Source organism: Emydura macquarii, unplaced genomic scaffold, assembly GCF_026122565.2.
Source record: "Emydura macquarii macquarii isolate MOO-44397 ecotype Brisbane River unplaced genomic scaffold, CSIRO-AGI_Emac_v2 contig_1230, whole genome shotgun sequence".
Classification (NCBI taxonomy): Eukaryota; Metazoa; Chordata; order Testudines; family Chelidae; genus Emydura; species Emydura macquarii.
In genome coordinates this window covers 10,068,071-10,087,626 of record NW_027131367.1, presented here as the reverse complement: position 1 = coordinate 10,087,626, position 19,556 = coordinate 10,068,071, and the positions used below count along the sequence as shown (strand labels likewise).

The 19,556-nt window shown below is 39.7% G+C and overlaps 1 long non-coding RNA gene across 1 annotated transcript in view; it reads left to right on the top strand.

The window, feature by feature from the left end:
- The first annotated feature begins 523 nt into the window (after positions 1–523).
- LOC137152648 (uncharacterized) overlaps positions 524–19,556 on the top strand; it is a 43,734-nt gene continuing 24,701 nt past the window's right edge. Inside the window, exon 1 of the long non-coding RNA XR_010919563.1 lies at positions 524–669. This is a non-coding gene — a long non-coding RNA (uncharacterized lncRNA). The remainder of the gene's footprint in view (positions 670–19,556) is intronic.

The following is a 19,556-nucleotide window of genomic DNA, read 5'->3' as shown; positions in this document are numbered from 1 at the left end:
CATAATTTAAAATAGAGCCAGTTGAATTTTTTTCAAATATTTTTCATTGAAACAATACTGCTTTTAAAAACCAACCCAACCCAACAACAAAACTCAAAATGTAATGCCAAAACTTTTTTATTTTTATTTTATTTTGACAGACTCCCAAAACAACTTTTTTCACATCTCTCCCCCCGCATCCAGCCCATTTTTAGTTTTTCCCCATTTTTCAGGGGAGTAAAATTGTGGAAAGAGGAAAAAAAAATTATTTATTTTTCATAAATGTTTTGAAACTTTTTTATGTAATTCAAAGCTTCAGTCATACCAAACCCGGAATGAAACTGTACAACGAAATAAAAGATCTGATGAGCCCCTGTTTGAGGAATTAAATGAGGCTGAAGTGGTGAGCTGGCCGCCTTCACTGGAGTGTGTGACAGGCTGATTCTCCTCTTCAAGAGGGAGCAGGGCTGGCAAACCTGTGACTGGTCAGCTGACCCCATTTAGGTTTAAAAGAGGGCACCTGGACCTACAGCCTGATGGGGGGTTTAGTGTGCTAGTAGGAGGGGGAAGTTCCCTAGGAGGGCAGGCAAGGTAGTGGTAAGCTTCTGGGGGAAAAGCGCTATCCTGGGTGGCAATGCTCAGTGAACAGAAGATTCATGCAGGAAACTTTGAATCAGGGAGGACCAAGAGGTAAAGGGGAAAATCCTCAGGATGGACTGAGGAACTGGCTTTAATAATTTTGCCTGTTTTGAGAAAATAAAGCTGCCTGGGGAGAGACCTTGGGGAATGGCTGGTTTGTGAGTGGTGGAGAAGATTAGCTGGTTACAGAATGCATTTTTAAATCAGTGATGTTGTTGTTGATGTGGGGGCTGTCTAACACCAATTTCTGCACATGGATATCCTTTGAAAGATAGTGAAGGCACTACACAACATGGGACTGCTGTGTATGCATCACACAACACTTGTCCTTAACTGTGTGATTTATAACTTATTTGCTTCAAACAGCCGGCATAGGCCAGCCCCTGCAAAAGAAGAACATTGAACAAATTATTCAGATGTCTCCTTACCTGGTTATAATTCTTGACAGAATAGCCGTTTATCAGCAAATGAATTCCTAAAGGGTTTAGAAGTGCATTGAATTTCTCTGCGTTTTATCTTTCATAGAATATAACAGAACCATCAGTATTGACATCACTGGAGAGCAGGGATGGGCCTCGTTGAATTGAGAACTAAAGTTTTTCTGCAATCATGTTTGTTTGTTTGTTTGTTTGGGTTTTTTATAATTCATAGAAGAAGGTTTTTAAAAGTCAAGCTACTTATTTTTCCCAGAGATTCTGAAGTGTTGATACACTTGTGGTCTTATTGAAGGTGGAGTAACATATCTGCTGGAGGAATTGGGGTTTGCAATGCTGGAAACAAAGCAATCCAAAGAAGTTGGTTGTGTATTAATTATTAAGTATTTATGTTATGGTAGAAACTGCGTGGCCTTTTGTAAGACAGTAGCATTTGTGGGGATACAATTCAAAGGTTCCTTTTTTCCATTTGTCAAGTGGGAGTTACACCATGTGTGCTTTACTATTTTGTTTGAGGTTTTGCAAGCATCAATCACGACATCAGTTCTCTTTCGATCATCTAGGCCACTAACTGGTCAGCCCAATTCCACATTTGAGTGCTTTAGTATGCAAATATTTATTTTATGCATCTAATTACCTATTGGATTGTTTAAATATGATAAAGAAGTGTGCAGTTTAGACAGCCAAATTCTAAAAAGTGGGCTTTCCATCTGAATGTTTGCAATCCACTAGAATCTGCTTGTTTTTCAGCACCCAGCAGGTATAACAGTATAATATTGTATGGGACTGCTCATATAGGATATAGAAGATGATTCCTGATCTGGAGACTCCTGCAAACACCCAGTTGATGAATTAAGCATGAAATTTTAGGCAGAACTTGCCATTTCCTGACCCGTAGGGATGAATGGTTTTAACTGTAAAGTCAAATTGTCACCCTAGAATTCCCATCTCCCCTTGTCACATTGATTTTAAAATGTATCTGCTACAATTAAATTCAAGTGTAGTTACATAAAAGAAAATATATATTACAAATTATCGTAATAGCATTTTTCCATACCCCAAAATATTTTGCCACATACTGCAGAATCTGAACTCAATATTCTATTTAGGCCTTTAGAACTTTTATATTCTAAGAGATGAAAATTTATCCCATTTCTTTAGAAAGCTGCTTTGTGTCTCATTCATCTTGTTTCTGTGATGTTGAGTGAGAAAACAAAAAGCAATCATCTCTTTTTCATCCTGTCAGATGTCACTATAAATAGCTTATTTCACTGTCTTGAAAACAAAAACAACCCACCCCCCAGTACATAATTACATGGAATCACAACTTCAATTAACGATCCCGATAGCTGAACTCTCCCTATACTTTAGGGAGACAGTTTATCTTGATTGAGTTTAGTAAGGTTTGTTTCCTAAATCCTCTTGTTTATATAACATCTTAATTTACGGTTTGCCTTAGCATTGTTACTGGGTTTCCTTTTAGACTTCTAGATCCAACTGCTGGGTGATGTGGCTGGCTGCTCCACAAAGCAAGGAACCTAGGTACTGTCCTGCTGCTGACAAACCATTTGCTATTGAAAGTCCTATGTTGTGCAGTGCAAGCGAAGGGACTCCTCTTTGCATGCTGCCTATTCTGTACTTGTTGTTTTTAGTGTTCTGTATGTGGTCACGTTACTGCCTGAGGTGTTAGAAAATCAAACAGCTCTGTATTGTTTATCTGCAGTGCATAATTATAAAGCTCCAGCCAGTGTGCTTTCAAACTCTGAATCATCGATGCCAAAGATAACATCAAAAAAAGGGGGGTGGAGGGAGTTAGTCTCGTGTTTGCATGTGACATAATCGGTCAATGAATGCCTCTGATCAACCAAGGCATTGGAGGCTTGAAAAGAAACATTTCCACATAGCAACCTAAATAAGTAAATATTGCGTAGTGAAATATGGTGAGTGTGCCAAAAGCTTTGCAAGCCACTTGCCGCTCAATCTAGTCCTCTGGGGAGCTAGCTTTGTCTTTCGTAGTGGGCTGATGCAATGACTGTGCTGAAAGTGAACTGTCAGACCCTTCAGATAAGATTGTATGAGATGCTGAGTGTCATCAGCTAAAACACTACTGTGGCAAAAAGCATCTTCCAGGCTCTTGAAAGTGATGACAGTTAACATGTTTTCTGGGAAAGTCAGCTACCAGAGATTCAGGATAAATAGACTTTAGGGTTTCAAAGTTCATTTTCACATCCTGTACAGTAGATGCATCAGGGAGAAAAAGTCATCATACTATGCATGCACTCAGCTGCTCATGATACTTGCATATTTATATGCCCAAGAGACAGCAATCAAAGTTCTGGTGTTCTATAAACAATACTATTCCAAAAACAATGTCAAGGAAAAGTGAAGGGCAGGGGAAAACTTATAGCAGTTTGTGATGCTGCTGAATTAAAAGAATTTGAGCTAGAGTCTGATCTAAAATGTGATAATCTGAAGTGAACAATCATTTGGAGCAACTTTATCTATAGTGAAGGTCTTAAAAATATGCCAGTATCTGTGGGTGGGCAGAAGGGTGTTAGTGAAGAGTCGGCTTTTGCCATGTCCAGTCCTGCTGAAGTGTGCAAGGAAAAGATGGTATGTTAGGTGAGATTGCCAGACACCTGAGTCCAAGATGCTCAAGTTTATTAATTCAAATCTTTATTTGAACCATAACCAGGCCTTGCAATTACAATTACTAGTCAAGTAAGAAATGACTGACGAATTGAAAAAAGAAAATGGGCAGTTATCTTCTTCCGGCACGTCAGTGGGTTACTATAGATTTTTTTTTTTCCCTACAGTACTCCATTTAACTATTTTGGTGGTGAAGTGGGACTTCAGTTACCCAGACATCTGTTGGGAAAATAACACAGCAGGGCACAGATTATCCAACAAGTTCTTGGAATGCATTGGAGGCAATTTTTAATTTCAGGAGTGAAGAAAGCTACTGGGGGGAGGCTGTTCTAGATTTGATTTTGACAGATAGGGAGGAACTGGTTGAGAATTTGAAAGTGGAAGGCAGCATGGGTGATGTGATCATTAAATGATAGAGCTCATGATTCTAAGAAATAGTAGGAGGGGAAACAGTACAATAAAGAGAATGGATTTCAAGAAGGCAAACTTCAGCAAACTCAGGGAGTTGGTAGGTCATCATCGGCAGTCCCTCGGAAACGAGAATGATGTCCGTCAGGCTTGGTGGGTCTTCAGATGACTGAGGAGCCCGATTCTGGGTGCACACATTCTTCGGCATTGGGGGCATGTTGTTGTGCAGGGGAGTGGGATTTGCAGCCCTGGGTTGGTCTCCTCCTTCTGCCACCGCCATTCTGCATCGGTATCGAGTCATTGGGCCTCGAAGTGAAACACACCTTGATGAACAAGGTGGCGCCACACTGAGCAGTCAGCAACTTGCTCCTCACAGTCTTTGATGTTGATATCTCCATGCTTGAAGGTGACCTTGAGCGTGTCTTTGTAAGATGCCCTAGGAAACCAAGTTGAAGAGGAAAAACCGTTCAAGAGAGTTGTCAGTTTTTCGAAGAGACATTAGTAAGGGCACAACAACAAACTATCCCACTGCATAGAAAAGATAGGCAATAGAGTAAGAGACAACCCTTGATTAACCAGGAGATCTTCAGTGATCTGAAACTCAAAAAAGAGTCCTACAAAAAGTGGAAACTAGGTCAAATTACAAAGGATGAATATAAATAAATACTACAAGTATGTAAAGACAAAATTAGAAAGGCCAAGGCACACAATATGATTAAATTAGCTAGAGACAGACAGGGTAACAAGAAAACATTCTATAAATACATTAGAAGCAAGAGGAAGACCAAGGACAGGGTAGACCGGTTACTCAAGGAGGGAGTGAGGAAACAATAACAGAAAATATGGAAAAGGCAGACGTGCTAAATGACTTTTTTGTTTTTCACCAAAAAGCTTAGCAGCAATTGGACATTTAACTTAATGAATGCCAGTGAAAATGAGGTAGGATCAGAGGCTAAAATATAGAAAGAACAAATTAAAAATTACTTAGACAAATTAGATGTCTTCAAGTCATCAGGGTCTAATGAAATACATCCTAGAATTCTTAAGGAGAAAACCGAGGAGGTATTTGAGCCATTAGCGATTATGTTTTTGAAAAAGTCATGAAAGATGGGAGAGATTCCAGAGAACTGGAAAAGGGCAAATACAGTGCCAATCTATAAAAACGGAAATAAGAACAGTGTGGGGAATTACAGATCAATCAGCTTAACTTCAGTACCCAGAAAGATAATGGAGCAAATAATTAAGCAATCAATATGCAAATGCCTAGAAAATAATAAGATAATAAGTAATAGTCAGCATGGATTTGTCCAGAACAAATCATGTCAAACCAACCAAATAGCTTTCTTTGACAGGGTAACAAGCCTGGTGGACAGGGAGAAAAAGGTGGATGTGGTATATCTTGACTTCAGTAAGGCTTTGATTACTATCTTGCATGATCTTTTTCATGAACAAACTAGGGAATTGCAACCTAGATGGAGCTACTGTAAAGTTGGTGCATAACTGGCTGGAAAACTGTTCCCAGAGAGAGTAGTTATCAGTGATTCACAGTCAAGTTGGAAGGTCATACTGAGTGGGGTCCTGTAGGGATCAGTTCTGGGTCTGGTTGTGTTCAATATCTTTATCAATGATTTAGACAGTGGCATAGAGTACACATAAAGTTTGCCGATGATACCAAGCTGGGAGGGGTTGCAAGTGCTTTAGAGTATAGGACAAATTGGAGAAATGGTCTGAAGTCAATAGGATGAAATTCCATAAGGACAAATGCAAAGTACTCCACTTAAGAAAGAACAATCAGTTGCCTATATGCAAAATGGGAAATGACTCCCTAGGACAGAGTACTACAGAAAGGGAACTGGAGGGTCATTGTGGATCACAAGCTAAGTATGAGTCAACAGTGTTTTGTTTTGTTTTTTGTTTTGTTTTTTTAAAAGCAAACATTCTGGGATGCATTAGCAGCAGTATTGTAAGCAACACATGAGAAGTAATTATTCCATTCTACTCTGCACTGATTAGGTTACAACTGTAATATTGTGTCCAGTTCTGGGCACCACCTTTCAGGAAATATGGGGACAAATTGGAGAAAGTCCAGAGAAGAGCAACAAAAATGATTAAAGGTCTAGAAAACATGACCTATGAGGGAGGATTGAAAAAATTGGATTTGTTTAGTCTGGAGAAGAGAAGACCCATGGGGGGGACATGAACACAGTTTTCAAGTACATAAAAGGTTGTTACAAGGAGGGAGAAAATTTGTTCTTGTTAATCTCTGAAAACAGGACAAAAGGCAATGGCCTTAATTGCAGCAAGGGTGGTTTAGGTTGGACATTAGGAAAAACTTCCCAACTTTCAGGGTAGTTAGGCACTGGAATAAATTGCCTAGGGAAGTTGTGGAATCTCCATCATTGGAGATTTTTTAAGAACAAGTTAGACAAACTCCTGTCAGGAATGGTCTAGATAGTACTTAGTCCTGCCTTAAATGCAGGGGACTGGACTAGATGACTTCTCAAGGTCCGTTCCAGTTCTACACTTCTATGATTCTACCCTCTTACAATCTCCCACATATTATACCCATCTAAGTTACAATCAATTAGTTCTTTTCCAGTCTCTATTAAGTATTGTTTGTCTTACACAACTCATACAATACTCATGTGTTAGCTTCAGTTGCCTTACATTTCCCTGTCTCTGCTATTCATGTTTCTCTTTTCTCATTGATTTATTACCACCGATTTCACACTGATCATGCATATTTGACCAGGCTACTTTGAGTTTTTGCTTTCTTAGAGGCGTTTGGGGACTTTCCTGTTTTTTTCCTTGATTTTCTTTTGGCAGCACATTTTGTGTCTGTTGCCCTACAGACCCTTGTCCAGTATATAGTTATAAGCAAGTTTACTTAATAACAAGATCACTAAGGCAACATTGTACTCCTGTCAAGTAAACTACACCGAAGCCAGCACAAATATAACCACACTGTCCAAACTTATGAATCAGACATGACTTTAACAATTTGCAATAGGTTCAAGGGACTATCTTCCTCAGAGGAGATAAGACTGTTTCCTCCTTGCACCTCTATCTTCCAGGAAAGTGAAGGCTACACCCTCTCCGAAGGTGGCATAATAGAAATACTCTCCATTCTGCTCTTTCAGAGATGCAATGTCTCCAGGAACTCTAGCAAGCACAGTGCATTTGCCCGTCTCAATCCTTGCCTGCAGTTACCTGTGGCTTAGTACCATAATGGTGCCCTAAATGTAAATAGACCAGTGTGAAAATTTCAGAGTAGGTTCCAAGTTCAGTTAACATCACAAACATCAGCCCCTTTTTGGGAATGTTCTGAAATATGGACTTTCTGCAAAGGTTTTACACTGGTCTACAGCATACTGTGTCTAAGAATACTTTACATGATGACTATTATGAATGAAGTATCACCATGCAACGGTGAAATCCCTAGCCTACTTGGCTGCCTCTCAGATACCGTACTCATTTACATCAACCTGCTATTAAAATATGCAGCCCTATTATTTATATTTAATGACTTCCTTATTTTTCATGTTTATTTTACTAAAGGAATCTACTCCATTTTCACAGCACCGAACTCAGTTTCTCTGGCAGTTAGGCTGGGGAATGACATTATGATGTGACTCACTAGAACTGCCTGTCTTATTCTATGTGTGGTACAGAATATAGATTTCAGACACTTATTTGGTATTTCAGCATTTATAACACTCTCTGCATCTGTCCAACATATCCACGTTATCTCTTGTATGTATTGATGTACCCACAGTCTGAATTAGAATGTAATATATTATCCATGGCTACAGAAAGTCTGATATGTGAAAGCACAGTGTTACTGGGTAGATGATCTGTTTCTGGTTGCATTTTCTCTTTCTTTAAGATGCCCACTAAGACACAATTTCTCACCACCACACACACGTTCCAGTTATCAAACTGGGACCTTTCTCTACCACTAAATTAACATACGTACAAATATTTTCAAATATTGTTAACAGACACTTAGTAGTTGAGTTTCTGGATTTGAGTGCCTGTCTGAACATTATTTATCTACAGAATCTACTAATTTAAAATATCAGGTGAAATCCTGTCCCCATTGAAGTCAAAACTCCCATAGACTTCAGTGGTGCTAGAAATTCACCCTAGCTCTCTTGCACTACACTGAGTAAACGAGAGACTGTGAGGCAGCTTTGATTCAGATAACCTAATGTTTTAACAGATCACAATGCTGTTATAATAATACATTAACATTACTCCATACGCTGAGGGCCTGGTTGTCAACTGATGTAAATTTGTATAGTTCCGCTAACTTAAATTGGCATAGCCAATTTACACCAGCTGAGGATCTTGCCCTAGTGTATAAGAGTTGCATATCTAGGGCCTGAATCAAATCCCAGTGAAGTTAATATGAGCCTTTCAACCGATTTCAAGTGATTCCTGTCGTTCACTCCCAGCTTCTGGCAAACAGAGGCTAGTGACACTCAGATCATGATGTTGCATCCCTGCCCATCGTGGCTAATAGCCGTTGATGGACTTATCCTCCATGAACTTATCTAGTTCTTTTGTGAACCTGTTATAGTTTTGGCCTTCACAACATCCCATAGCAAGGAGTTCCACAGATTGAGTGTGCACTGTGTGAAGTAGTACTTCCTTTTGTTTGTTTTAAATCTGCTGCCTATTAATTTCATTAGGTGACTCCTAGTTCTTATGTTATGTAAAGGAGTAAATAATATTTTCTTATACACTTTTTCCACACCAATCAAGGTTTGATAGATCTCTATCATGTCCCCCTTCTTAGTTGTCTCTTTTCCAAGCTGAAGAGTCCCAGCTTTTTTAATCTCCCTTCCTATGGAAGCTGTTCCATACCCCTGATAACTTTTGTTGCCTTCTCTCTCTTTTTTCCCAATTTCAATATCTTTTTTGAGATGGGGTGACCAGATCTGCATGCAGTATTCAAGATTAGGTAGATTAAGGACTACTTGTCCATCCTTCAGTGGATATAGAGAACAATTGTTCACTGTCCTCTTTATAATATCCCTTAACATACTTGAAGATTGTTATCAGGTCCCTCTTCAGTGTTTTTTCCCTAAACATGCCCAATTTTTAATCCTTTCCTCATTAATCAGGTTTTATAAACGTTTTACCATTTTTTTTGTTGCTTTCTTCTGGACTCTTTCCAAATTGTGCACATCTTTTCTAAATCATGGTGCCCAGAACTGGACATAGTACTCCAGCTGAGGCCTCACTCTCCTAGCTGGACAGCAAATCATAATTTCAAACTGTTATGATCCCACATTATAATGATTTCATTTAGACCACATTTACCTAGTTTGCTTATGATAATATCATACAGACTATGTCAAAAGCCTTATTAAAATAAAGACATATCCAGACTACTGCTTCTGCCCATCCACCAGGCCAATAACCCTGTCAAATGGAGGAAATTGGGTTGGTTTGGCATGATTTGTTCTTCACAAATCCATGTTGGCTATTCCTTATCCTCTAGGTGCTTACTGGAACAAATTATTAAACAATCTATTTGTATCTCTCCAGGTATTGAAGTTAGGCTGACAGGCCTATAATGCCCAGGCCCTTCTTGTTCCCATTTTTAAAGATAGGTACTATGTTTGCCTTTCTACAGTCTTCTGGGGCCTCAATGATCCTCCAGGAGTTCTCAAAGATAATTGCTAATAGTTCCGAGATTGCTTAAACTAGTACTTTAAGGACCCTAGGACAGTGGTTCTCAACTGGGTTCTCATCCAACGGGTCTCCAAGGTACATTAGCTCATCTAGATATTTGCCTAGTTTTACAACAGGCTACATGAAAAGCACTGGTGAAGTCAGTACAAACTAAAATTTAATACAGACAATGACTTATTCATACTGCTCTATATACTATACACTGAAATGTAAGTACGATATTTATATTCCAATTGATTTATTTTAATATTATGTGGTAAAAATGAGAAAGTCAGCAATTTTTCAGTAATAGTGTGCTGTGCCACTTTTGTATTTTTATGCCTGATTTCATAAGCAGGCAGATTTTAAGGGAGGTGAATCTTGGGGGTATGCAACACAAATCAGATTCTTGAAAGGGGTACAGTAGTCTAGAAAGGTTGAGAGCCACTCCCCTAGGATGAATTTCAAGCCCTTCTGACTTCAATACATACAATTTATCTAAATATTCTTTAATCAGCTAATCACCTGAGCTTTCTTGATGTCATCAGTTATTAGCTTTCCTTTCCTGCCAAGTAGAAGACCAACACTTTCCTTGGTCTTTCTTTTGCCCCCAATGTATTTAAAAGACTCTCATATTGCCTTTATGACTCTTGGTAGGTGTAACTCACTTTGTGTGTTAGCCTTTCTGGTTTTGTCCCTACATGCTTGTACTATTCTTTTGTACTCCTCCTTAGCAAGTGGATTGTTTCCAAAAAGGTTTCCTTTTTGAATTTCATGTCATTTAAAAAGCCACTGATGGAGCCATATTGACCTCTTCCAATTCCTCCTATCTTTCCTTTGCATAGGTAAAGTTAGGTGTGCCTTTTTAATGTTTTCTCCGGTTTTTTTAGATTTTCTTCCCATGGGACCTTACCTACCAGTTCTGAGTTTGTTGAAGTCCATTATCCTGATTGTGCTGCTTTCACTTCTTTCTTTCCTCAGAATCATGAAATCATCATGATTTCATGGTCACTTGCACCCAAATCGCCTTCCACCTTCAGAATCACTACAGATTCCTTCCAGAATCTAAGTCTAAAATGGCTGCCCCGTGTCACTTCCTCCACTTGTCATTTATCAACATATTTTGTGATCCTCAAAAATGTCACCACAAAAGTATCTAGGTTTTTTTTAGTGTTTTATCCACCATATATGAATTGAAGAGAAAATGTTTATATATTTAAATTGGCCCACTCCTCAAAACACAACGGCTTCAATGGAAGTTTAGGGTGCTCATCACTCTGAATTAGGTCCTTTAAATTTGTCATTAGGCTTTTAATATATCTCCGAATGAATTGCAAACATTAATATTCTGTACCTTGGAAACAAAGACATTTTCTTTTTTAACTGTTCTCATACTTAATCCATTAACTGAATATGCATCTATAGTTTGTCAGTGTTCGTATGTGTGGTTAGTCAAATCTAGTGGGTAGAATGACAGCAGCACTAATGGTGGATAGCACAATAGGTCGAATGCTGATTCTTCAATATTGCTCAATTGCTAACTTTATCTGGCAGAAAGCTATTTCTGCTCATATGAAACCATTGTAGCAATTCACTTAACTGCATCAGTCTGTGAAGACAGCTGCAACCATTATAAAATATCTCACAGATGAAATATGGTTAGCTCTTTTAAAACTGTCGGTGTCCTTAAGAAAAGTAAGCAAAATATAATAGGACAAGCTGCTTAGGTTTTATCTGGTTCATTCATACAGTATATTGTAAAAAGAAATCTACTTTGTTAAGAGGAGATAGAAAAGTATTTCTTGCTGAAATGGAAAATAAAGTTAAACCTGGGAAAAATTCTTTCTTCAGTATGTGGTGTGCTGGGGTGGCAGATGTATGTGAATTGTTTGGAGGCTTGGTTATGTGAGCAACCAAAATTCCAAAGACTTACCTGAAACTTATTAAAATCCCTTGAGTCTGCACAACTGGTGTGTACTTTAAGGAATTATGAAGAAACATTGCTGAAAGGAAGATTTCTAAAGCTTCCTTTCCAGTCTGGTGATATTTTTGGGTCTCTTTGCTTTTCATTTTGGCTGGAATCATAAAAGACTCAGACATAAACATTAAAGAGATGATAAAAAAAATTGTTCCAAAGGTTTGTGAACCTCAAACTTTTCAACCAATTTCCGGTTGATTCTTTTCTCTGAATTGGTTCACTGCTCCAGTGAACCCTGCTGGGGAGCCGTTGCAACTTGGCAGTTTAGAATGGCCCTCAGGCTTTTCTAAGTTACACCGGAAGCCCAAATGGATCTTGGTTGACTCCACAATTGAGAGAGGTGGAAAGGTGTTGGAATAGACAGAACAGGAAATAGAAAGAGACAGAAAGCAACAGCAATGTAAATGAGATTAATTTACTGACAGATAACTCAGTGTTGATCCCCTCTCACTTTTATATTTCCCTTATTATTAGAATGACATCATGTCACAACTTCCCATATTGCAGGCCTGTACTGATGCTATAGACGTAGTCTACTGAAGGAAACTGACATTATGGTGGCTTAAAGTCAGGATATTGTAGTCTATGGTGTATTGCTTTGTTTGAGAGTTAAGCATATATACTTCACTGGAACTCATTCCATTGCACTAAATAATTTATATAGTATCATGCAATGATATTTTACAGTAATAGCTGTAGGCGTCTACAACAATGTACTATATCATTTCAAAAGAACACCATATGCTACTTAGACTCCATCAGTATCAAACAGTCGTTATTCATTCATATAATGCTGTAGTGGCTATATAATCACATTGTATAATAGATTGGACTAAATTACAGTTTCCTGGAAGAGCATTAAGCCTTATCTTATGTGCTCTAGTCCACTGTTCTAATGATGCTATCGGAATGTCACATGCAAATATCTGACCATGTGTGTTTCCTGGCTATCATGTTCACCAAAACAGTGTATTTTAAATTAAATTTACAAAATATTAGTTGCACCCAATTTCAAACTTATCATTGAGTACTTTCACCAGAAGAGAAATGCACCATATAACCTGTCTGCAATAAACACGACTAATTTTTGAAGTAGTATTATTTATTACTTGTATTTGAATTCTGGTAGCAACCAGAGGTTCCCAGTGAGAGATCAAGGCCCTACTGTGCTAGGTGCTGTATACGTACGTAATTAAAAGAACAGCCCTCCACCCAAAGAACTCATTATCTTTAGCATGGAATGAGACACACCAGGTGGATAAAACAGACAAATTGGGGAGGGAGCAGGATGGAAGTGGTGGAATGACCATATTTGGTAGGACAAGCAGGATCACAGCAGTCCAGCCAGTGTTGAGGTGTCTGTAGGGTAGGCGTTATGGCAGAGATGAGTTTTAAGGGAGGATTTGGAGGAAGACAATGTTAGTAGCTTTATGGATTTGTACTGGGTGCATCTCCCTTGGCTGGGAGAAAGCATGAAGACGATTTAAAGAAAACTTGATTAATGGACAGTGAAGGCTGGGGTTGTTTATAAAGCAGAGGCATGGATAGATTAGCAAATACTTGCCCAAAAAAACCCCAAAACCTACCCTAGATTCAAGTTCCAGAATAGCAACCCCTCCCGAAAATGAAAAAAAACAAAACTTATTTACAGGACTTATTCCATGAATATGTGAATGTGAATGTAATATGTGAAAAGTACAATCTCTTAATGGAAAACATATGAACAGAAAGAGGCAAAACTCAGTGAATATATATTACTTGCTACAAATTATTTTTTAGTTCTAATGTTTTGCTAAAAAGTATACTTGCCTTCTTGTATGAGTTATGGTAAGACCTGAAATTAATACTCTTTGGACCTCAGACTGCACCTGAAAACATCTCTGTGACTTAGCTGTACAAGAAAATTCCCCTGTGACCTACACATGAAGAGAAGGTGACCTTCCGTTGCTTCAGCTTTGACAACTATTTACCATGAAAGGTTGCAATGTCCCTCATGCTTTCTCTGAATTGGAATCATATTAAACATCTGGGGCAGAGAGACCGCTTGAGATCAGCTTGGATTCCTAAGGGTTTTCTCTGTTTAATGTTTAATAAAACTCAAAGGGAAGTCAAATGCTATCCTTAATCACCAGTTTCCTAAGGCCAATACACCTTGCTTCAATTAGTAAATCTAAAATCAGACATATTTATTCTGTCAACTTTTATAAATAATGAGATCAAATGCCTTAGACAGATTTGTAACATCCAGATATGACAAGAATTTGAAAACAAGTATTTTGGGATTTTTCAGATTTCTCTTACAGAGCTGTGCCACCATATCCTGCAGGAATCACGTGCCAGGGTCTCCTCTCACATAATTATACCTGTCCAGATCCAGAGCAACTCCACTGAAGTCAACGGAATAAACAATTCTTAGTCTGTAGCTTGTTTGCTACCCATGTGTTAATGGGCATATGACACTGGAAATCTTAAATCTGAGCTCTGTTGAATGGGATTTGTACCAGTAGAGATGTACACCACTGTAACCTGAGAGCAGAACCTGACCCCTTGGTGTGTCTCTTCAGCACAGTCATTTCTCCAGCATTCTGGCTGTGCCCTCGTTCTTGGCCACACCCCGCTCTCTGTGGTGCTTAGTCGCAGGAGCCCTACTGGTGTAGATTTGTTAGTGTTACTGGACGTGCATTGTACAAAGTCAGCGGTTCTCTGCTTGAGTTAGGACTGCCCATGTGAGTAAAGGCTGCAGGATGCAGTCCCAAGGTTTCAGTGGTTGACTTGTACTTGGAACCTCCTTGTTGCTGGAGCACTGCATTGATTCTCGCACGTCCATACTTGGGGGGGTTTAAAATTCTGTGTTAGTGAGAAGGTCATGGCGTCGGAATTGTAAACATAGGAGATGGGGGGGGGGGGAATCGGTGTTTCAAGTGAGACTAAAATGCCAAGCTAATGCCATACATCACTGGAAAGATTAATTGTATGTCTCTACCAGGAGTTCCCAGTGAAATAAAAATTCTCAATTAGCTGTCAATAACTACATTGTGGGGTGTTTGTGCATTTACGTTAAATTATCCTTAATTTTTACTGCCATTAGTAATTCTGTGTCGAATTCTCTTCAGGCAGAACTCCACTGACTTCAATGGATTTATGCTAGCACAGAACTTGGCTCTTTCTGTGTGTGCTTGAGATGTCCAGATCTATTTATACATTCCCACGGTTTATCTGTATAGAATATATTTGCATACGTATTATTCTCCCTTTGCACATGCTCTGTGTGACTTAGCTCTGCTGTCAGTAGCTGTCACAGTGCAACGAAGAACTGCAGCTCTACTTTCAAGCTTCTCAGCTGCATAATCATGCCTAATATGACACATGCAATATGCTAGGTCAGGAACATAAAGTGACAAATCCCTTTGCTAAGGGCAAAGAATGATAATTTGGGTACAGGACCTCTGGATTTGTTCATGCAAAGATATTCAATCTAGCTACTAATTGAGCTGATTGGGTCATTGGCATTAGAAACCTAACCATATTACCTTAATCTCATTAAGACACTGCATCTATTTCAAATACCTTTTACCAGCTTTTCCTTTTGCTGTCATTTGCCCTATGTCTTGATCCTTATATGCATTAACAAATGCAATTGTCAAAACTGGACCTTTGATAAATTCAGACTTCATATTTTTATCCAAGGTGTATAGGGAACAAAACTGAGCACAACCTGCCTTTGCTGTTGAGATCAATGATCTTTTTTTAGTTTTAAGAGGAGAATGAAAATTCCAGGAAGCTTTCCATTACACTGACTATCAACTTGCAGATTGTGTTCCCAATTGTTTCAGATTAAACGTGCGTGTGCGTGTGCGTGTGCATGTGCGTGTGTGAGAGAGAGAGAATAAATTAAGTCTTGGCATTGATCAATAACGATGGTGTGATGCCATCTTATATTTTTGATCTTCCTCAGTCCATCTCATCTATCTTGCAGAATAAGACTTGCTTTGTGAGCTGAAGACCAAGAAACATAGTCTGGCAACAGAGCAATTAGCCATTATGCTCCATGCTTCTCGAAATCCCTGCCGCAATTCATTAGAAAGTCAAGAACAAATCATGTAGCGGTGCAGGCAAGTCTCTTGTTAAAGTTAATGGGAGTTACAGGGAATTTGACTGAGCAGGAACTACTGGATGTGGACCACTGGGACCATGATGAGAAGTTTTAAAATGCCTATTAAGACACATTTGCTTAGCCTTTCATTAAAGGCATCTTAAGACTTGATAACCATTTCCTGAAAAGCTCATCAGGAAGGTCTTAATTGTGAAAAGGACAAAAAATGAGTAAAGTCGTTGATTTATTTTGCATTAAACCTTCGGGTCAGACAATACACACTAATGCTATCTGCATACCCCAGAAAATGTGGACTACATTTGAGGATAATACTACTCTAGCAGGTGTAACCAGCTGGCACTATTAATCAACATCTTAATTTTTCATGTCTGAGCAAATGTTCAGTTTTGGGAAGATATGCTGTGTGCAGGGCTGGATTTCCAATTGGCATAGCAGGCATGTGCCTAGGGGTATTGGCATCATAGGGATGCCTAAACAGTGACAGATTACCACACGGGTCAACGAGACCTGTGCCCAGGGGGCCCACATGAGTGCTGGAACTCTGGCGCTGCCCCCTACTCCTCCTCTTTTCTCCTTGGGCCCTGCTGCCCTGTTCTTAACCTCCCCTCCCTCTGAAGCCCCACTTCCTGGCCAGCCTAGAAGCAGAGTCAAGGGATGAGCATATTTCTCCCCTTCCCCCCCAGTCGCCCTAGCCTGTCACCCCAGACCATCCCTCCCCCACGTGCGGAAAACACAAAGATCAGCTGCAGGTGGGGGTGAGGGAGGGACGTAAGGTGTAACTCAGGCCTTGGTTGTGTTAGTTTTTGGTATGCAAGGCTCTGAGTGAGAGGCAGCGCTCCCTGGAGGGGGAGTAGTGTAAGCAGCAGGAGGACTTGCTCTCTATATTGGTTTTTGATTAGAGGTAATTCTTGAAGCAGGGTTGTTCTCTGTTCTTAGACTGAGGTTCCTGAAAGAAGAGAGTTCCTGCATTCTGTCTGACCCTCTTTGTTCTAAAGCTGGTGTATCTGTGTAAATAAAACACAATACATGCTTAGAATGTATTCAGACTCCAGTAGGAAGCCAAACTGCAAAACTCCAGACATCTGCTAATGCTCAGCAGATACTGCACAAGAAAGGCCAGAATGGCAGAAAAGGGCTCGAAATATCCCAGTTCTGACTCTGGAAGAATTCCTCCGGGGCAGGAAGGCTGTCTTCCCAGGGTACCCTCGGAAGCCCTGTCATAGAAGGTGTGCCAGGGTGAAGTAGTGTTACGCAGTACTGCAGAGATTCTGGGGAGGGCTGGAGCCCACAACTCTACAGACACTGCTGTCATTTAGACCAGTTCCAGGGGCTATCGAAGTGATGCTGGGGGCAGTCCTGGGATTGGGAGGGCACAAAGGTGACTTAACACTCCTCCCCTAGGCTGGTAGTTCTGTGTTGCACTTCCTTTGGGTGCAGCATGGATTCTCACCACAGGGTTTGCACAGACTAACCCAGCAATGCTCTGTAAGTATATTATTTGGTGAACACTTTTGGGGGGGACACAGTTTTATGTATTGACAACACTTGCTTTAGTTCTGCACTAAAGAGCCCTGTGCTCTTATTTTCTAGTCCTTTCATAGCTTCAATCTCGTACCTCATGTTTGTAAATAGATTTTTGGGAAGCTAACTTAATAATAGACGTGCAGCTTGCATTTAGACAGCAGTTTACATCTTACATCTGTAACATTGACTCCTGCTGCGCTGTGCATTTATTCACAAGATAACCCGCTCCTGGCTCAGGCATTCAAAAGCTTCAGATGGGGAGATCAGAATAGCCTGATTTCTTAGTTATCCAATATTCAAACAGCACATTTGAAGGTTCTCTAATTCAGTCAGATGTGTGTTTGGTATTGCAGGAATTGATTGCTCATTGTGCTTCTGAATAGGTGGAGAAGTAAAATATTTATGGGCTGGTTGATGTTTGCAGTTGTAATCTTTGGAGTGACTGAACTGCTGCAATGAGGGGTGAAGCTGTATTATGTGTAAAATACAATGGCTGCTTATTGCTGGAAGTCCTGTTGTGCTAGTTGCTTTTGGTAGAAGTTGTTCCTCCTGATGCAGCAGTTCTGGCAAATGTTTATGATATAATCTCTTGAATGAACCTATTTATATGTTTCCCTAAGGAGCTTTGCAGAAGCTCTAATAATGTGTTTGGAACAGATTCTTCTGTTTACTTTCCATCACTTCTCAATGAGACAATCTTTAGGTCGGATTAATATTATACACGGTACATTTGTTTCCTCTCATTCGTCTAAACTTAGTGATGATCTTCAAGAAGCCTTATGAGACGAAGAGGCAGAGTCTGAAGACAAAGCTCCGGCAATGAGGAATAGAGACTACACTACTGATGTCTGGATTAGGAGGAAGCTGCTCTGCTCATGTAAATCATAGAAGAGTAGGGTTCGAAGGGACCTCAGGAGGTCATCTAGTCCAACCCTTGTTCAAAGCAGGACCAACCCCAATTAAACCATCCCAGCCATGGCTTTGTCAAGCCACACCTTAAAACCCTCTACGGATGGAGATTCCACCACTTCCCTAGGTAAAGCTTGATCCTGCACCACTGAAGTCTGTAGGAGTTTTGCAACCGATTTCAATGAGAGCAGGAGTAAGATTATATTGCACATTAGTCCCATGACACATAATTCCTGTTATGCCATTGCTGGAATATTACTGAAGAGAGATGTCTAACCCTGGTGAACATGATGTGCCAGGATCTCAAGTGGGACCTACCTTCACTGAAACCTGAAAGCGATATGCATGTGCACTGACCATCTGGCCCCTTATCTGTCTAAAAATTCTACCAACAATCTCAACTGAAGTAATCATTGGTAAAACTAGCAGTGTGATTTGGGTGTTCCCTGTGGAACTGAAGTTTGATTGATCCGTGAAGGATTTTTTGTACATAGGATTTTTAAAATGCAGCTGACAAAAATTTGTCATTTTTGATTTCCCCCTCCCTCCCACCAAGGTATCGACTGATCTGTCAAGCTATGTGTCGTTACTAGTATTCTAATAATACTAGCAATACACAACTGCCAGGGTGGATAAAAGCTTGATATTTGCTTCAGCCTTCACCAAACAGAAGAGTAATTAACTGCAAGTATGTGACTCTTGACCATGCATTATTATTGCATACCCAGAGTGTTACATGCAAGCCCATGTGATTATGATTATTTAAACAGAAGAGTCAGTAGAAGTCAAGATCAGGGGGCTTGATTCTTTGTCTGCATACTATGATTTTACTCAGCTGTCATTCCATTGAACTGAGCAGAGCTACTCCTTATTGATAGAGGAGTAAGTCAGAAGAGAATTAAGCCAAAGTTGTTGCAGTTGTAGCGCCACTGCATTTGTCAGAGCCTTTGTGTGAACACACTCAGGACCTGATTTGCACTGGTGCTGAGCACTCTCCGCTCCTATTGAAATAAGTGGGGGTTATGGGCATCCAGCACCTCTGAAAATCAGGCAGTTAGAAGTTATGCCAAAGTTAATTGGTTGAATGAAAGCAGGGTTTGAAAGTGACTGACTAATCATGACTTGTGTTAAATAGAATTCTCTCATTCATTCCATAACTCATCTTTCAGATTGGATTGCTAGGGGATAATTATAGTTGCCTCTGTTCTTTGACTGATAGACCAGCTTTCTAACTGATCCT